Here is a 21646-nt window from a genome sequence, read left to right on the forward strand (position 1 = left end):
GTGAGAATACCTTCTTGAACATATTTGCAGGATTCCCACTTGTGTGAATCTTCTCAAGCCATAACTGGACATCCTCCAAAATAGACCGTATGATGTGGTCCCTGAGATGAATGTGTTTTGTCCTCAAATGAAGAGAATAATTCTTTGCAAGATGAATGACACTCTGGCTATTAGTATACAATGGGTTATCCTCTTGCATCTATCCCAGTTCCTCTAGAAAACATTGTAAACAAATCATCTCCTTTCTAGCTTCAGTAGCAGCTACATACTCAATCTCTGTGGTTGAAAGCAAAAAAACCTTTTGCAATCTAGAAATTCAACTAACTGCAATTCCGCCTATAGTAAAAATATTCCCTGTAGTACTCCCTGTATCAATATCACATGCCAGATTGGAGTCAACATATCCTCGTAGAGAAACATTTGATACTTTGAAACATAATGCCTTGCTAGAAGTACCTCTCAAATACCTGAGAATCCATTTGACAACATTCCAATGTTCCATTCCCAAATTGATCATGTACCTTCTCACAACTCCTAATGCATGTGCAATATATGACCACGTGCATACCATCACATACATCAGACTACCAAGAATTGATGAATATGAAATGTTAGACATTTTATTTACCTCTTCCTGTGTCTTTGGACACATCTCATTAGTCAATTTGAAATGACTAGCCAAAGGTGTACCAACTGCTTTTGCATTTTGCATGTTAAATTTTTTCAACACCTTCTTTATATACTCACTTTGGGACAAAGTTAATGTTCTATTTTTTTTGTCCCATGAAATCCTCATAAAAAGGATTTTCTTAGTTGCACCCAAATCCTTCATAGAAAATACCTTTGTTAATTTATGTTTAAGTTCATTTATATGCTACATGTTGGACCCAATAACAAGCATTTCATCAACATAAAGTAACTAGATAATATAACTACCATTATCCAATATCTTAAAATAAACACAATGATCAGAATGACATTTGTGGTAACCTTGTTCAACCATGGAACTATTAAATTTTAAATACCATTGTCGGGGTGCTTGCTTTAGGCCATAAAAACTCTTCGTCAACCTGCACACTAACTCCTCCTTACCTTTGACCTCATATCCCTGTGGAGAAAATTTGTTTTAATATCTAGTTGTTCAAGATGCAAGTCTTCTGCATCCACAAGACTTAGAATAGTTCTAACTAAAGTCATTTTTACAAGTGGAGAAAATATTTCATCAAAATATATACCCTTTTTCTGTGCAAAACCTTTAACCACGAGTCTGTCATTATATATTTTTCATCCCCCATCCTCATCCTTCAGCCTATAAACCTGTTTATTTGGAAAGGCTCTTTTTTCTACAGGTAATGGGACTAAGTCCCAAGTCTAATTCTTCATCACTGAATCCATTTCCTCTTTCATGCCTAGCTCCCACTGCTCTTTGGCATCCACCTTCATTGCTACTTTATATCTTTCTTGTTCACCAGAATTAGTTAATAAAATAGAATACAAAGAAGAAGAATTTTTTTCAGGAGGTCTACTTAACCTCGTAGGACATCTAACACTTGTAGGAGTTTGTGGGGTATTATATTTTTGCTAAGCATCAGGTACATATTCGTTTTTGACCAATTCATGCTTCTTTTCCTACATTTTTTCTTTATACATGACCTTCTCATTGAATATAACATTTCTTCTTCTAATTATTTTTTTATTTTCAAAATCCCATAACCGATAACCAAAGTCATCCATTCCATATCCAATGAAGGTACATTTTTTAGATTTAGCATCAAGCTTGGTTTTGTTTTCTTTATCAACATGGACAAAAGCTTCACATACAAAGGTTTTGAGAAAAGAATAGTTTACCTTTTTATCAGTCCATGCCTCCTCTGGAATGACACCATCCAAAGGATTTGAAGGTCCTCTGTTTATCAAATAAATAGTAGTATGTACAACATCTGTCCAACATACAATCTCATGCTCCTTGTACGCTCCATGATGGTCCTATTCATTCTCTCAGACACACCAATTTCTTGTGGGGTTTCTGGAACTATTTTCTGCCTTGGGATTCCATTGAAAAAATAATAATCTTCAAATTTTTTAATGCAATAATTGCCTCCAGTATCAAATCTGAGACACTTCAACTTTTTTCATGTCTCAAACTCAACCAAAGCTTTCCATTTCTTAAAAGTTTCAAAAACATCCAATTTCTATTTTAGGAAATATACCCATGTTTTCCTAGTTGAATCATGTATAAAAATAATATAATAATAAGAGTCACCAAGAGATGATACCCGAGTTGGTCCCCATACATCTGAATGCACAAGCTCTAATTTCTCACTCTTCTTCTCTTTCCCAACCTTGAGAAATTTGACTCTTTTTTGTTTACCATAAACACAATTTTCACAAAATTCTAAATCAATCTGCTTCAATCCTAGCAACAAATTTTTAGACTGAAGGATTTTCATCCCTTTCTTACTCATGTGCCCAAGTCTATGGTGCCATAGTTTTAAATTTGTCCTTGCAACATCTATTGCAATTGTCCCTGCAACAAATTTTTTTGTAGGAGCTAAGGTAGAATAAGTATTACCAGTACAGAAATACAATGTGCCTACCTTTACACCTTTAGCTACTACTAATGCACCTTTAGTGACCTTCCAGACATTGTCTGTAAAGGCAACTATGCAGCCTTCACTGCCCAGTTGTCCTACAGATATTAAATTTCTTCTCAAATTAGAAACATGCCTTACCTCCTGCAACAACTAGTCATTTCCATTTTGCAACTTGATCTTTATCTTTCCTTTTCCAACAATATATTAGGGCTCATCATCACCCAAATATACCTTTCCAAAATCACCTTGAACATAATCTAGAAAATATTTTCTATGGGATGTAGCATGAAATGAAGCCCCTGAATCTAATCCCCAAGAATCATTAACATTATCTAAACACAGAATCAAGGAATCTTGTAAAGTATTACTTTCACCATTAGCTTCCTTATTGTCATCTTCATTTACATCTCCTTGTTTATTTTTTCGAGATCAACAATCTTTCTTTAAGTGTCGTGGCTTTACATAGTACCAACAATCCTTTCTTACTTTGAATTGAGAGCGTCCTTTCTTTGACTTCCCTTAGGACTTCTCACACCCAAATCCTTTTCTTCTTTCCTTTGATCTTCCCTTGTTCTCTACATTCAAAACAATACTTGATGATGTTGAAGTCTCACTTGTGCTTTTCCATCACATTTCCTCTCTTAGGATAACACCAACAACATCATCAAATTTCAAAGTTACTTACATCTATAACCAAGATATTCTAGCTTTCTGGAAAAGAATATAAAATTAAGAGAGCCCTAACCTCTTTATCAAAGTTAACTTTTACATAAGTTAATTGGCTAGTAACTGCATTAAATTCATTTAAATGATCTTCTATAGATCCTCCCTTACTTATTTTCATATTAAACAAATGCTTCATAAGAAATACCTTATTCAAAGTTCAGGGTTTCTCATATAGTTTAGCCAGGATCACAATTATATCTAAAGTTGTTGTTTCTTTTGATATATTGCATGCTACAGATGGTACAAGGCACAACCAAATGGTTCCAAGTTCCTCTATGTCTAGAATATCCCAATATCATCTAACATCATGGTCAGTTTCTTTGACTTTCCTTCCAGTGGCTGCCATAGATCCTTTTGATATAGGTAATCCTCCATCTACATTTTCCATAATTGGTAATTCTAGTCGTTGAACATCTCGACCTTGAATTTGGTTTCTTCCATTGCTCCCACTCAAATATGAAAGTCCTTGCCAATTTACAAAAATACATGGCTTTGATACCAATTTCTAGGGTTTAGGCAAATTTTGAGCAAATATAAATTAACAATTATATGCAGATACAAAAACAAAAGATGAAGAAAAATGCATAACACATATAGCACAAAGATTTAACGTGGTTCACCCAAGATGGGATACATCCATAGAACACAGTCATTCAATATTATGTTATTATCTAATAAATCAGTACAACACCATTGCAATGCCCTTTTACTTTCTAGTCGCTTATAACAAGAAAGTTTTAGGGCAACACTCAAAGTCGACTATTTTTAGGGTTTTTTCAAAGTCAGTTTTTTTTCAACAAAAAATGGCAAAAAAAATTCCTGTACATGCATGATACATAATGAGTGTATAGTACTTGCATGATCAATTGCCACATATCAACAAATACATCTCAGATCATGAAATTCACTATATAGTCCATACCAAATGAAATAGCAACAATATTCCCAGAAAACATAAGGAAAATTGCTCCAAATTGACTCCCATCTTCATTTCAAAGTTCATCAACCTTTGGGGTCATGGTTACAAGATATATTTATGCCATAAAAAATATTTTATCACTCTAACCAATCTACAACTACCCTTTAACAACATATTAAAAAGTTGAACTACAACTTTTAAAAGTTGTCATTACAACTTTAACAATATTTGAGCAGCTTTTACATCTTTTACCCTCTTGGCCTAAAACTTCGCAAAATGATCTCATATGATCTCTAATGGTCCAAAATGACCCTATTTACATAAAACAACATAAAAGAAGACAAAAAACCAAATTTGACCATGACGGTGATTCTGCACCAAATTTGACAAACGCCTGCCAATTACTTCCTTGTAATTATGAAAATCATTTCTACAAATCCATTAAGTGCATTATAATATCTCAAAAAGTTGCTCCTCGTGGTGGTACTTGCCTTGTCAATATTTTTGATTAGGATAAAATAAGTTTTGAAGGGGCCTCGACAGCCTTACAAAAGAGAGCTACGATCGAAAAATAAACTAGACTGTCTAGCAATGAACCACAAGTTTTAGAGAGGACCTGGAACCTTATGGACTTACGGGTGTCCAGATCCCAAAACTCAAAGGTTGTGAAAGACGTAAACAAAAAAAATGCAGTAGCCACAACCAACCAAATGCCAACCAAATATCAAGGGTAAACATTACAAACCAGGTTGGCCGAAACATACGGTTTAAGTCAGCAAACAATAGACCTTAGAAGACAGAGAATAAGGGTTTATCAAGCACCCTTAGCCAACAAGAAGGGTTTTCCTACACTCCCATAACCTATAACAACATCTTTAGGCCACAACAAACAAAGCTTGAACCTAACCAAAAACAAAAAACTGGCGAAATTGGGCCCTTGAAAACTACCAGCATCTAGTATGTACATGAGAAGAACACGAGACGCATGGTTATTTTATTCTCTATCAACCTTGAGAGTGGTTTTTACAAGGATCCCATGCAAATTGAAAGAGTGGGTTTTATAAGGCTCCCAAAACTAGTCAAGGCCCATACATCAACAACTTGTCCTGAAAGAACCTCTTGGGACATAGGGTTTTGATGAGGCGCCCAAAAAATCCTACAAATAAAAACCTGAGGGTTTTGATAGGCTCCTTCAACTAGCAACACACACATCAACAACCTAAAAATATCCTCAACCCAAAACCCTTGTAGCCACTCCACCTCCATAAGAGAGTAAATAACCTCAAATAGAGATCCATGAGAACAGACAAGAGGAGAGAAAGAGACCCACATGGGTTTTATAAAGGCTTCCAAAACCTTAACCTTGAACAAGACCAACATTGAGCACAAGAGACCCTCCAAGATCACCACCTCAATATGGAAAAAGGGAGAGAAAACAACCATAAAAGTAGTCTTAGTACCGATCCAACCACAAAACAAAGCATCGTTATCCTCCCACTAGGACCTTCCATCATCAATCGTAGCATCCGGCTCCACCTCAATAAGAGAAAGTTTATCTCCAACACCAGCCATTTCCACCTCAAAAGAAAACAGGAGCACCTCTATAAGAGGGATTTGAAATAACCAAGAATACTGAGAAAGAAGTGACAAGGCCGACAACAACGATGCAAATAGGAGAAAGCCAAAAACCGGGCAACCAAAGATATAAACAACTAAGAAAGCCCACAGAGACGACACATCAAACAACTTGACTTGCCAATGTTGTCTTCCCTAGTCTCTTACATAATTTGTGGACTGTTGATCAAACAATTCATTTACCTTTCTTTCTATAAGAGGGATTGGAACTAATGGCTCAGATACCTTCATTTTTGCCTGCATTATATGATACTTTTGGAAACCAAAGTGTAGATGTTCGAAAGGTAGGCTTTTATTTTTGGCTTCCAAATATATTTATTTGTTGCTAATAAATGTAGGTCTCTATATATTTTCTTCCTTATTAATATTTTCTTTGCTTAAGTTGTTTTATGTTCAAGCCTGAAAAATATGTTATTTAGAAAGAAGAAGAAAACAATTTTAAGTCTTGATTTATTTGCTTGTACAGACGATCATTTTTTGTCCAATAGACGTATATATTATCCTTGGAAAAGAATTTTTACCTTACCTTGGAAGCTTGAGCAACACCCAACGATGACTTATAACAATTTATGCAAATAGAATTTCATAGTTGTAGTATATAATAAAAAAAAAATGTGTTGATCACTATATTTCCTATAAACGTTTTCCAACTTTTTTTTTTTGAACCTCTGAATCTGATTAATTCCTTTTGCAGGCAAGGTTTGTTGCTGATATGGGGATGCAAAATGTAGATGCATAGACATGGCACATTAACTGTTTGACAAAATGCCTCAAAAAGATCTGTCCTCGTGGACTACAATGATTTTAGGCTATGCACAAAATGGATTTGTTGGGAATGCTTCAGAAACTTTTAAACAAATTTAATTAGCAGGTATCAAGCCAAATTCCACAACCTTTGCCACCATCCTCCATGCCCGTGCCGAAATAGGAGATTTGGAATGGGGTACGGGCATCCATCAAGGCATAAAGGATACATTTTTTTTCCAAATGTAGATACAATTGCCCTAATAGATCTTTATGTAAAGTGTGGAAGCATGAACAACACAGGTGAATTGTTTGACAGAATGCCTCAAAGAGATGTAGTCTCATGGACTACAATGATTGCAAGATATGCATATTAAACATTTATTGAAAGGTTTTTAGAAACTTTCAAACAAATGCAATTGGTAGGTGTAAGCTATCTACTTGACAACCTTTGTGAGCTTCATCCCTTACCATTGCAAATGGGGAGGTTTAAAATAGGGTATGAACATCCAATTCTCTATACTTGAGCATGGCCTTTCTCTTTAGTTGCTTTATACTATAATTCCTCAACATTGAATTTAGGATTTAGATCATGGTCTAGAAGGTAGAACAAAGTATTAAACTAATTCCACTAAGGTTAACGATTATGTTAGTAATGTGCATCCAAAACATGGATCAACAAAATTCATGGTGATCTGGACATCTCACCTGAAATGATATCAGTGCTTCTATGAACCACAGTGTTCATCCCATCACTCAACCCCTGGAAAGGGATATTTATGGTGGTTCTATGGACATAGTAAATTGGTGGTTACTTGCGGTTGTTGTATGAACATGGTAAATTATTGGTTCCTTGGTATTTTCCTTCTATGCTGGATTTGGTTATAACGCCATAGTTACTAGATTTTTAACTTAATCATAAATGCTAAGTTTGTTATTTATAAAAATGCAACTGACAATGTCAGTGCTGCACTTCATCTTCCGAAGCCAGTTTCTATTTTAAAGTTGTCTGCATTTCAAATTCATCATAAATATTAGTTTTCATCACTGTTAGAGTGTAGAGCTGTTTGCATCATTGTTATAATGTAGATCTCTTTGCTATTGGAAGATGATTTTAGAAATTGCTTTGAAGGTGAAATCCAAGCAACAAAATGAGACCTTAAAAGACTAGCTAGTCCTTTTCATGTTACGAAAAGAACATTTCTTTTGCAATTGTTAACTCTTCTAACCTCGTCTTAAATATTGGATCCACTAAGGGTTAGATTCCTCTATTTTTTGAATGGGGAGAACTATTGTGCTAATCACATGCTCATTGTATATTTTATTTATGAATTCATGTCCTTAAATAGAAGGGGAAAATCCTTGTAGCTAAGTAGGATTCACATATTGAAGAATCATAAAATCGCGTTTCTAGGCCAAACAATTTTAATTCTGAGCTTATCCTCAAGGTTAATGACTGCCATGTCCACAATTCAGAAAGTCTCTTTGTTCATAATTGTTAGTTTAAAGATAACTTGGCAGATCCTATATTTGAGAATGGTGAATAGAAGATCCTAATTCCCTAAGGTTTTGTGGATGATCTTCAAATGATAGATGTGGAGCATCTACATTCATACATTTTGGAGTGGCATTTTCAATGGTCCTTTTCTAGGATAAAATGGGTCGTGACTTTACTCCACTAGTTTTTTACAGTTTGACACTTAGCCCACCTTACTAGTATGACCAAAAGGTTTTTAAGGACTTCTCACACAAGAACTGCATTGTAAAAGGATGATAAAATATATGAATTCAATTGTTACTCTTTTTCTCTCTTGTAGGCTAGGTTGTCAAATAGGTCAAAGTACATATATATTTTGATTCCTTGTTTCCAGAGAGCTAAGATAGATAGTACAGACATGGTCCCACCTTCACTTAGCTGAATTTTGGTACAACTGTTGTTATTTCATGCATAAGAAGGTTTGGATAGATTGTAGCAGAGGCTTTGTAAAAGCCAAATAATGGATACTCTATGTTGTGCATAAGGTAACTACTGAGGAAATTGAATATGTCAAGACCAAATATATATACGTATACACGCCATTTCGGTTTTTGGTTTAGTAGCAATCCTCTATGATGAAAGCATAATTGTTTTTGATAAGGGTAAACGGGTTTTACAAGGACCCGAAACCTAAAGTTTTACAACAGTCGACCAACAACCAATCTGGCATGAAACAACAGCAAAACAGGGGATCAACTCCGAACAAAAACAGAGACAAAAAACATAGACAGACAAGCGAAAAAAGAAAAGCTCTCAGTTGAGCGATAGCACCAGATCCTTATTCTTTTGAATGGAAATCTTGTTGATTTCCTCAAGTTCCTCCATGATGAATCTGGAGGTACCCTCGTTGCTGCTTTTGCTTCTGGTTCTCAAACTGGGTCTAGTGGTTTTGTTGTCTCTAGCAGCCACCTCATCTCCACCAAGATCATTCACCGAGTCACTGTGGAAGGATCTGTAATCAACAACCATCTCGTTAATCTTTTCAAGCCCCTCAATGCTGTTGTTCATGGCTTCTTCACTAATGTCGACTAGATTCTTGAGATTTTTCCTAATCTCAACCATGGATTGTTTCACTTTATCAATCCTTTGTTCATGGTTGCATTTCATGACCTCAACATTCTAAGAGAGTTTTTGAGTCATGAGCATGAGTTTTTCCAGCTTGTTGGGTTCAGGGGAAGTAGTGAAAATGTCGATTATTTCCTTAATCCCCGTCTTGAGGGTGTCAATTTCACGCTCAACCCATTCCTAGCAGCGCTTCTGGCTTCTGGTGGCTTCCATGACAAGATTCATCAGACTACCATCATTCCCCTGATTATCTTTTTGGACATTGATAGGGATGTCCAGTTTAATCCCTTGGTCTATAATCTTCGGGTTGTGATCCTTCGCTGGAAAAATTTTCTTTTTAGTGAGGGGTTCAACCTTAGAGATCAACTTGTTGTTGGATTTGTATTTACTAGCTGCCCATTTGGGGGGGTTCTCGATGTCGAGCATCTCAGGAGTGACCATCTTATCCTTTTCATCTACAGGTTCATATTCAGGGTCATCAACAGGAACCTCACTATCATCCAGGTCCATCTCCAAGTCAAAGACGTCTTGGATCTTCATCTACATACCAATCTCGACAAGCGGGGGCACAATTTCAATGGATTTGGCATGTTCCATGATGAGGACGATAAGTCCCTCATGAAGAATAAGGTTGTTAGGGTTTTCCAGGTACTTTTATAGGCTATTTTCGGGGGAGGAGGCTAGATAAAAGGGAACAGAGATCCAATTGCTTTTCCAAGCTTTTTTGATGAGTTCTAATTAGGCTGGATTAATGACATCAGTCAAACTTTTTAAATTGAAAAGGATCATTTAGACTATGCCTATGATTGGTGGAATGACGTTATAAATACCTTGAGATTGATATCATTTTCTATGTTGCTTTATAGGGTGGATTGATGAGAGTCAATAAAGAATAAGAGTTTGATAATTGATTTGGTTTGATCTATGACCCACCACATTTATTAGAACAAATAAATCTTTATAATTAGTTAAGAATTCCTTCACTTGAAGTAAACCTATGGAAGATTGGCCCATGTATGATGTAGTCATTATTTCATGATGAAAAAATTAGAATGGTGAATTTTTCCAGAGAGTCATGATTCTCTTCATTGTTAATTAACAATGTTATTTATTCTATGAGTTGTATTTATTTATTTTTGTAAATGCCTTTTGATAAGGTATAGGTTTGATACAAAGATGGTGCCAAACCTTCATCGAAATGTCATTGCATTCAATAGCACGTAAATTATCTTGTACACGTTTTTATTAACAATGCCTTGGTGTACAAGGTGTAGGCTTGATCAAATATTATGTCAAGCCTTCCTTGAAATTGCACTCAGTAATCCCTAAATCATCATGTACATTGTTTATCATTCTACCATATCTTGTACTTGAAATATTAGATATAATTTGATAATTCATTTTAGTTGGTTTCAGTGTTTCAACCATGACATTTTGCACCATACTTGCAATGATTGATTTTGGCATACAACATGTCTTCTTAATAATATCTCACAAGACCCCTACTTAAGAATCATATATATGGCATAATGGGAAATCCAGAACAAGGGACTTCTAGTGTTAGCATTCATAGCTTCCGTATTGGTGACTCAAAAGCAACAAAAACTTCTAATATTAGCATTGATAGAAATTAGAACAAAACTAATTGGTTAAAAAAATAGAGCAAGGTAGGAGTTTGATTTTGAGAAGATTTAAAAAATGGATGGACCCATCTAGGTCAAGGATCTTAGCTTACAAATTAACTTATAATATAGGAGGAATACAATTAAAATCACATCTAAGAGAGAATTAATTTATTCAAATATCACACTTGACAAAACTAAATGTTACAGACCAAACTAACCAATTGTCATCTTATTCATTTGTCAAAATCTGATTTGACCAATTTATACAAATGCCTCAACATTTGACAAGAACTATGCTGCAATGCAACCCTTATTTATTTACCATTGTGGATCGACTCATGTTGAAAAAGTGACCCACATTCCATTGTGTCATGGTGATATAAAGGGGGGGCGTATCACATTGTTATATTGCCCATCTCCCTTATGAGTAGGTCGTGCCACCTTTTCTTGGGACTTGATTTTGAAGTATAAATTCAAGAGAGATTTCAATTTGATCTTTAAATTAGGTAGAATTTAATTTCAAGGTTTATATTGATTGAAAATATTTAAGCAGATTTATGCTTCTTACCCTTGCAAAATTATCCCACACTTGACATCCATTAAATCTGTTGAGTGCACCCTCCACCACCTCTCGATACTATTAAAAACTAAGCCTAGCTATCACAGGCAGACCAAAATTAAGGCTGTGAAATACATCTCACTGGTATCAGAGACATAATAGAGCTTGCTATCCACGCTATCAGATACACACGTGGAGATAAAATTTTCGGTTTTGTTTTTAATGATTTCCTTTTTCCCTATGACACGTTTTCTTGAAATGAATCATTTTCTGCAAGCTATAATTTTTCAGCTGTATTAAATGGATTTTCTTTTAGGCTTCATGGTTTTCCTATGCTCCTTTGCCTACTTATCATCCTCAAGCCCTGTGCAGGAAGCAAGAATTCTCTATTTGAAAGACCCAAAAAAACCTATTAAAAAGTTCAATGCTTCCTTCAGGTAATAAAGGAGCCATAGACTACTAATATGAATCTTTGGGCTGTCATTCTCATGGTTTCATTCTTCAGGTAATAAAGAGCCATAGAATACTAATATGAATCCAGAAATAATTACATAAATCAATAAGGATTGTGGAAATCTAATATCATTAATAATCTAACTTTTTATGATTTTCAAAAAAAAATTATGGAAATATAATATCATTAATAATCTAACTTTTTTATGATTTTCTAAAAAAATATTATTATACCTAAGGGATATCAACCTTTCCTTTAATTATTAAAATATTGATGTAGAGCATCCACAAAACTCAATCAATAGGGGGAGATCTTTCTCCCAACTCACCTATACAATAAGGTGATAACCCTCTAAAACCTCACTGGACCCCTCACAAGGTTATTAGTACTCACAAGGTACAATATGTATCAAAACCACACTCATGCTTCTTAGCCCTCATCCACTCACGAGAACATGCTCACATAGACCTTTCCAACATGTATGAATCCAAACCCCAAGTCCTCCAACACTCCAACACCATAAGACCTTCTACTAGTCACTCACCCTAGTACATGCTCAATTAAGACTCCTAACTCCATTCCAACATACAATGGCTACTCCAACCACATATACTCTTGGAAATCCCTATAAGAACTTCACAAAACTCCTATTCTTGACTCTATACCCACCCAACCAGCCCAACATGGTTACCCTTCATTTACAATCAATGGATTGCTCCTTAGGACAATCTTGGTTTTAGGATAGTCATGTACTTGAGGACAATCAATAATTCACAAATGTTTCTCACCCCTTGGGGATTTCAACTACTCCATTGGATTTACAAGAACCTCCTAGGCCTTCCTTATTCCTCTCACACTAACACCCCTTCACCGGTTCGCACAAATAGTGGTATTATTCATATCACTGTCATATGAGGGCAGTCATCTTAAGATTAGGATAGTCAAATGCATTGAGACACATACTCATTCAAGGGTCCCAAATACCCTACAGATGATCACTGTGTTTAATTTTTACCACTCTCTTACTTCACCCAAAGTTCCCATCTCAATCAACAACTTGTTAAAAAAAAGAAAAACACCGTTCTTTGTCTCAGTCAATATCATTGTCTTAGTGATAGTCAAGGATACCTTCATGTTCACTGAGTTTTATCAATTCCTAACCATTGGATCACTTCAATGGACTCTTCTTCACCCCCCTCTAAGGCTTCAATACCCTTGCAATTCCCTCCTTGGCATCCTTAACCTTGTCATAACTCCAAACCTCTATCGATTCTCAGTCTAAGACATGAAACAGTCACTTGGTTTCCAATTGGCACGTGCAAAATTATTGATATAAACCTTGTAATAACTTTGACGTGAAAGAAAACACTAATATATATAATAATACCCAATTTGGGGCTTATTCATTAACAAACATGAGAGTTTGCATTTCTTATTGCACATTGTTAACCCTAGGGAGGGTTTTGATAGATTTTGGCAAAATTACATTAAGTCTTCAAAAAATGAATGAAAATCTATGAGATAAAGAGAAAATAAAACTAGATTCATGCCCCTACAATCTCCAATAGGTTTACAATGCAAATTTATAAGGAAACATAAAGAACAAATGTCGTGATTTGAGGAAAATTGTAGAATTTCAAAGTTTGATTGTTCTGCTTCGTGTTACATTCATCATTGACCCCCAAAAATATGTGGGAAGGGCCTTTTTCAACACCTTTCAAGCCTACCATTGGTTATAACTGCCTTTTGAATTGGTTTGAACAAGAAACACATAATTGCTCCTTTAAACACCAAAAGTTGCTTTGAGCATTTTTTGACAATATTGACAACTTTGGCTAACTTTAATCCTAGACCCAACCTATGACTTCAATGACTTAACAATGACACAAATAGGTCCAAATAGACCACAAAGAGCCTTATACATCATCAAACATCATATTTGACCTATGGAGGCATACATCCCATATTAGGCCAATTTAGCTAATTTGTGCCAACATAACTCCTATTAGGACTCAACATACAAACCAATGGTCTTGTTGACCTTGTTACATCACATATGGTCTTATTACATTGTATATGGCCTTACAATACCTTATTACAACTTTCATACTTCAAAACATAAAAGATTCAAAATTTTCCTCAAAGAGGCTTGATGGTAGCCTAGGTGCTCCTGCATCATATACTATGGCCAGGAGTACATAAATATTACATAGATGGGAATGGACTTGCATTCAGGCTCATTGCCTAGAGCTCACTACTCAATAAAGTGGCCTAGAGGATTACAAACCTCAAGGAATTCTCACTGGCTTTCAATTTGTTTACAATGTGTAAATACAATGAAATGAACTCTTAATCAGCATCTGACTATGCGAAGATGAGTTTCGGTTAGGCTCTGAATCTTTGTCTGTGCTATGCTAAATACTCTGTCTCTGTCTGAGTTAGCTATCGGTTGGTCTGAAAGAAAAATGTGCATGTGAAACTACGCTTAATCGCACCAAAACGGATCATCACACATACAACACATCGAAAAATCAATCATCAAAACAATCTTATATATCCGGTCTTACCACAAAAAAAATCTCCTTCAAGTTGGATTCAATAAGTGTAACATGTAGATCAAGTCAACTTCAATCATGAATAAAACATATCACCGGACACAAAAATTATTACCACATGCTTCCTAAAGGTCTTCCATATCATCAAGATTAGAAAAATAATCACTGAAAATACCGTAATCACCGGAGATCATTCTGGATCAAAGCATTACTAAAATACCTTGTTATACCTTGTTTCACCGGTTAATTGTCTACCTGTTACCTCCATCTTCTGGTTAAGTTGGATCACAACTGTCAGATTAAATCACCACAAAGAGTTTCCATCAATGACAACCCTAAACAAATAATCAACCACCAGAAGTCTCTTGAAATCATCGGATGAGTGTCAATTGCCAACAAATGCATCAATTCTCATTATTGAATAACATGGACCTACGGGAGCAACCTGTTGTGTTGAGAAGATTATCGCAAGTGGAGGAAATGCTCATTGCTAGAGTCAACCCAGTATTGCAAGTAACACACACTTTTGGAGGCCAATACAAATATAGTGGTCACACCATAAGCTTATGAAAAGACATAAAGAATATTGCAAGAGTGTTGAACCATGTAGAATATAAGAGTTAGATGTGCTCATAATTTGAGTACATACAGAAGGACATTTTTTCGATTTTTATGAAAATAGAAGTCATGTTAGAGATGCATTGCAATACAAAGTCAAATATGACCCATATTATAATGATGTTGCCATAAATATTGAATACTTAGCACAAATTCCTAAAGAAAAATTAGATATTTCAAACATGCTACGTACCATTGAAATGAATGAAGAAATAGTCAATCCAAACTATGAAATGGACAGTAATGAAGATCAAACTAAAATTGGCACAACATACACATCATCATTTGTTGCTATATTTCCAAGAAAACTATATGAACTATAACTTATTAAGAAAACATTGGAGCTTGAGGAAAACACAAACAACATTATTGATTGGCCTCAAATAGATTCATCTCTAATAAATGAATACAATATTGAAGGGTTGCTCAATATGGCATTTCCGATGCTCTTCCCAAATGGAACTACACTACCAATGCAACCACAAATTAGGGATGTTCAGATGCACGAGTATGCACTCCACTTGATGAGATTTCATGACCAAAGATTTGGGAGGCATCCAGGTTTTGATATTTTATGTTCAATCTTATGATGCGACATCATAGACAAGGACTTGCAGCAGCTTTCATTTAAAAAAATGCAGAAGAAAACATACCAACCACCATTGAAAACCTCCATGCACACTTACAAAATCTTCCTGACACACAACTAGTTGAAAATACCACAATGATGCATCATGTAGAAATACCGCAATATATCGATCTCTACTAGATGATCCATGCTTGCTTAACACAGTTGAGATATTCACTAGAGACTCTGCTTGTGATTATGAAGAGATAATCAATCCTGTCCAAAGGCACACAAAATGTAGAGAGGGAACTTGCTTACACAAGAAGGAAAAAAATAGAGTGTCGATACAAAGCTCCGTGGAAAGAATAGATTATATCCATATTGACATGTGACAATAATAGGAAGAAACTGATGAATAATGATGAACAACAAATACCCCAATCGGTACTGAGAGGGTGGGGGTGGGTGAATTAGTACAGACAAAAAATTTCTCAACAACTTATCTAGTTAAAGCAACACCCACTGGTTGTCACCATTATTGAACTTAACCACGACAATACCGGTTAAACACAATAAGACATCAGACACCATAAACTAATAAGTCTGAATACTTCAAATATGATCAATACTTGACATCAACTTCACCCATAAACATATGCATGTGGTATACCAGTAATACCATAACCTATTAACTCTGCATGCATAATCTTTCAACCAAATAATTCATAAACATCACATGAAAAATGCATAACACATAACACAAATTTTTCACGTGGAAATTGAAATGAGAAAAACCACGGTGGGGATGAATACCCACAAGCTTGTTTTTGAACTCTTTTGAAGCTCGCCGTGTTAGGAGCCTAGTCTGGTTAAAGACTTTACAATAAGGTTCTGTTAGGAACCGATCCTATTAGAAATCACCTGGTTAAGGGATGGCTATATACCTTGTTAAAGGTTGAAACCCTTTTAAAGGTTACCTCACTAGAGGATTTGAAGAACTCAATGATCTTGAGTCACCCAGTTAAAGGTTTTTCAATAAGCCTATTAAGATACCCGGTAAAGGGATTTTTCAACTATTGAAATGATTAGAAGAAAATAGGTAAAACGTCTGATCTGATAACAACACTATATGCCAAGACAGATCCTTTTCATTTCCTCTACTCTGTAATCACACTCTACAGTTTTCCTCTTACTGGTCTAGCAAGTATCTCATCACTCGGATACACACACACAACATTTGCCAACAACTTTACAATAACAAACATCATCGACCTTATAAACAACAGTTAGGTTGGTAGCATAAACCCTAAACCCTAAGCATCTTAGGTTTACAACACAGGTGGTCCAATCCTGACCGTCCAAACACATTGCATAGAGTATTACAATTTCAAACAAATCACATGACAATGTGCATCATTCATTCATCACCGCACCTAGGAATCAGTAACTCATCACTCTTTCTTCTCATACTGCTAAGAAGAATGATCATTCCTGAGGTAGACTTCTCACGCAGTTGATCTTCTCATGCGAGATCCTCAAGGAAATCCTTCACGTGCACAAAGATAATGTGGCACCTCAATCTCATTCACATCTCTTGGCTAACTCATCCAAAATATCATCAGTTGCATTGCACAAGCTGGATTGCCAAACCGATAACCCTAGAGCTGAGACTTCCAACTGGTAGTCACACTTAGTGAAACCTTGACACCGGTTCACTACATCTCCTCATACCTCTTCATACTGGTTCACTTGAACTTATTGACATCAATGAAAACATACATTATCATCATATCAACATGCTGGTTCATCATATGCTAATAATATCCAACAATCTCCCCCTTTGGCATTGATGGAAATACTCAGTGTAGCATTGCAACTATAAGCATCATAGACCAGTGTATCTTTATCATCAGATATCTTCTCCCCCTTTGACAACAATGCCAAAGTGGAGGCACAAGCTTCCAAAATCTACTATGCTACTCCCCCTAAGGAGTAGCATCCTTCAACACATCAATCCTGAAAGATTTGTCACTGTAGTACTTGACTGATGCAAAGCACACAACTTTAGTTGACTTCATGAAGGGGCAGAACCCCTAATTCACCTCTCAAATAGATAAATGTAGTCTTTAGTAAGGGATTAGTGAATATGTTTGCCAACTACTCCTTACTAGAAACATGTAGTACAACCTCCTTATTCTGAACTGTCTCTCTCAAGAAATGATATTTAAGCTCAATGTGCTTAGTTCTAGCATGCAATACCAACTGGTTGTCACCATTACTTAACCTAACCATGGCAATACTGGTTAAACACAGTAAGACATCAGACACCATAAACTGATAAGTCTGAATACTTCAAATACGATCAATACTTGACATCAACTTCACCCATAAACATATGCATGTGGTATACCAGTAATACCATAACCTATTAACTCTGCATGTATAATCTTTCAAGCAAATAATTCATAAACATCACATGAAAAATGCATAACACATAACACATAGATTTTTCACGTGGAAACCCAAATGGGAAAAACCACGGTGGGGATGAATACCCACAAGCTTGTTTTTGAACTCTTTTGAAGCTCATCCTATTAGGAACGTAGTCCGATTAAAGACTTTACAATAAGGTTATGTTAGGAACCAATCCTGTGAGAGATCACCCGGTTAAGGGATGGCTATATACCCTGTTAAAGGTTGAATCCCTGTTAAAGGTTACCTCGCTAGAGGATTTGAAGAACTCAATGATCTTGAGTCACCTAGTTAAAGGTTTTACAATAAGCCTGTTAAAACTACCTAGTAAAGGGATTTTCCAACTATTGAAATGATTAGAAGACAATAGGTAAAAATTTTAATCTAATAACAACACTACATGCCAAGGTAGATCCTTTTCATTTCCTCTACTCTGCAATCACACTATGCAGTTTTCCTCTTACTGGTTTGGCAAGTATCTCGTCACTTGAATACACACACACACAACATTTTCCAACAACTTTACAACAACAAACATCATTGACCTTATAGACAATAGTTAGGTCGGTAGCATAAACCCTAAACCCTAAGCATCTTAGGTTTACAAAATAGGCGGTCCAATCCTGACCGTCTAAACACATTGCATAGATTATTACAATTTCAAATAGATCACATGATAATCTACATCGTTCATTCATCACCACACCTGGGAATCAGTAACTCATCATGCTTTCTTCTCATACCGCTAAGAAGAATGATCATTCTCAAGGTATACTTCTCACACAGTCGATCTTCTCATGCGAGATCCTCAAGGAAATCCTTCACGTGCACAAAGCTGACGTGGCACCTCGATCTCATTCACATCTCTTGGATAACTCATCACAAAATATCATCAGTTTCATCGCACAAGCTGGATTGCCAAACCGATAACCCTAGAGCTGAGACTTCCAACCGATAGTCACACTTAGTGAAACCTTGACACCGGTTCCCTGCATCTCCTCCTACCTCTTCATATCAGTTCACTTGAACTTATTGACATCAATGACAACATACATTATCATCATATCAACATGTCCGTTCATCATATGCCAATAATATCCAACAATCCCCCCCTTTGGTATTGATGGCAATACTCAGTGTAGCATTGCAACTGTAAACATCATAGACTAGTGTATCTTCATCATCAGATATCTTCTCCCCATACATCAGATATCTTCTCCCCCTTTGACAACAATGCCAAAGTGGAGGCACAAGCTTTCAAAATCTACTATGCTGCTCCCTCTATGGAGTAACATCCTTCAACACATCAATCCTGAAAGATTTGTCACTGTAGTACTTGACTGATGCAGAGCACACAACTTTAGTTGACTTCATGAAGGGGAAAAACCCCTAATTCACCTCTCAAATAGGTAAATATAGTCTTCGGTAAGGGCTTAGTGAATATGTTTGCTAGCTGCTCCTTACTGGAAACATGTTGTAGTACAACCTCCTTATTTGAACTTTCTCTCTCAAGAACTGATATTTAAGCTCAATATGCTTAGTTATAGCATGCAATACCAACTAGTTGTCACCATTATTGAACTTAACCACAAAAATAACGGTTAAACATAGTAAGACATCAGACACCATAAACTGATAATTCTAAATACTTCAAATACGATCAATACTTGACATCAAATTCACCCATAAACATATGCATGTGGTATACTAGTAATACCATAACCTATTAACTCTGCATGCATAATCTTTCAACCAAATAATTCATAAACATGATGTGAAAAATGCATAACACATAACACACAAATTTTTCACGTGGAAACCCAAATGGGAAAAACCACGGTGGAGATGAATACCCACAAGCTTGCTTTTGAACTCTTTTGAAGCTTGCCTTGTTAGGAGCCTAGTCTGGTTAAATACTTTACAATAAGGTTCTATTAAGAACTGATCTTTTTAGAGATCACCTAGTTAAGGAATGGCTATATACCCTGTTAAAGGTTACCTCTCTAGAGGATTTGAAGAACTCAATGATCTTGGGTCACCCGGTTAAAGTTTTTACAATAAGCCTATTAAAGCTACCTGGTAAAGGGATTTTCCAACTATTGAAATGATTATAAGACAATAGGTAAAACTTCTAATCTGATAACAACACTACATGCCAAGGCAGATCCTTTTCATTTCCTCTACTTTGCAATCACACTCTGTAGTTTTCCTCTTACTAGTCTGGCAAGTATCTCATCACTCAGATACACACACACAACATTTTCCAACAACTTTACAATAACAAACATCAACGACCTTATAGAAAATAGTTAGGTCAGTAGCATAAACCCTAAACCCTAAGTAACTTAGGTTTACAACATAGGCGGTCCAATCCTGACCATCCAAACACATTGCATATAGTATTACAATTTCAAATAGATCATAGAACAATTTGCATCTTTCATTCATCACCGCACCTAGGAATCAGTAACTCATCATGCTTTCTTCTCATACCACTAAGAAGAATGATCATTCCCAAGGTAGACTTCTCACGCAGTTGATCTTCTCATGCGAGATCCTCAAGGAAATCCTTCATGTGCACAAAGTTGACATGGCACCTCGATCTCATTGACATCTCTTGGCTAACTCACCATAGAATATCATCAGTTGCATCGCACAAGCTGTATTGCCAAACCAATAACCCTAGAGCTGAGAATTCCAACTGGTAGTCACACTTAGTGAAACCCTAACACTGGTTCCCTGCATCTCCTCATACCTCTTCATACCGGTTCACTTGAACTTATTGACATCAATGACAACATACATTATCATCATATCAACATGTCAGTTCATCATATACCAATAATATCCAACATAAACAATATGAACCTGCAAGAAATGGTGATAGGTTAAACATACACAACCCTAAAATAATCTCAATTTAGAAAGCCAATATAGATTGCCAACCTGTCATCTCTTAGGCACTTGTTCTGAAATAGATTGCCAAGTATGCATAAAAAGCAGAGGGAAAATCTGAGACATGTGTCGATATGCTAATAAGAATATATACAAGCCAAAAAATAGATCACCCAACCCTAACAACATACCAAAAATTCATGACATAAATTGTAGTAGAACGTGATATAGGAGCATAGGAAACATATCATATGCTTAAAAAAATACCCCTTGTTGTTTGTAATCAACCCTTCACATATTTGAATGCTGGTCAAAAAGTGCTCCATTGAATAACAAGAACATTAGATGAAAGCCAAATCCAATCTAGCTACTTACATTCCTACATCAAATGATCTCTAGAGCTAGAAAGTTTAACAATACTCGAATTTGCAAGATCTTTCTCCTACGCTGCAAATTGTAAAGGATGGAAATGGAAAGAGAGAAAGGTAAAAGCCTTTGTGAATGTTTACCCAAAGTTATATAGCATCCTAAAGGAGGATTCAAAACACTTTGAAACATTTTTTTGAAGCAAGTTACTCTATACAAACATTTTTGCTACATAGAGACCGACATAGGACTTAGTAATGATTTGATTATTGCTACACTCATAATATATATTCACACACACATACATAAGGAAA

The sequence above is a fragment of the Cryptomeria japonica genome, unplaced genomic scaffold (genome assembly GCF_030272615.1).
Source record: "Cryptomeria japonica unplaced genomic scaffold, Sugi_1.0 HiC_scaffold_17, whole genome shotgun sequence".
In the NCBI taxonomy this organism is placed as follows: Eukaryota; Viridiplantae; Streptophyta; class Pinopsida; order Cupressales; family Cupressaceae; genus Cryptomeria; species Cryptomeria japonica.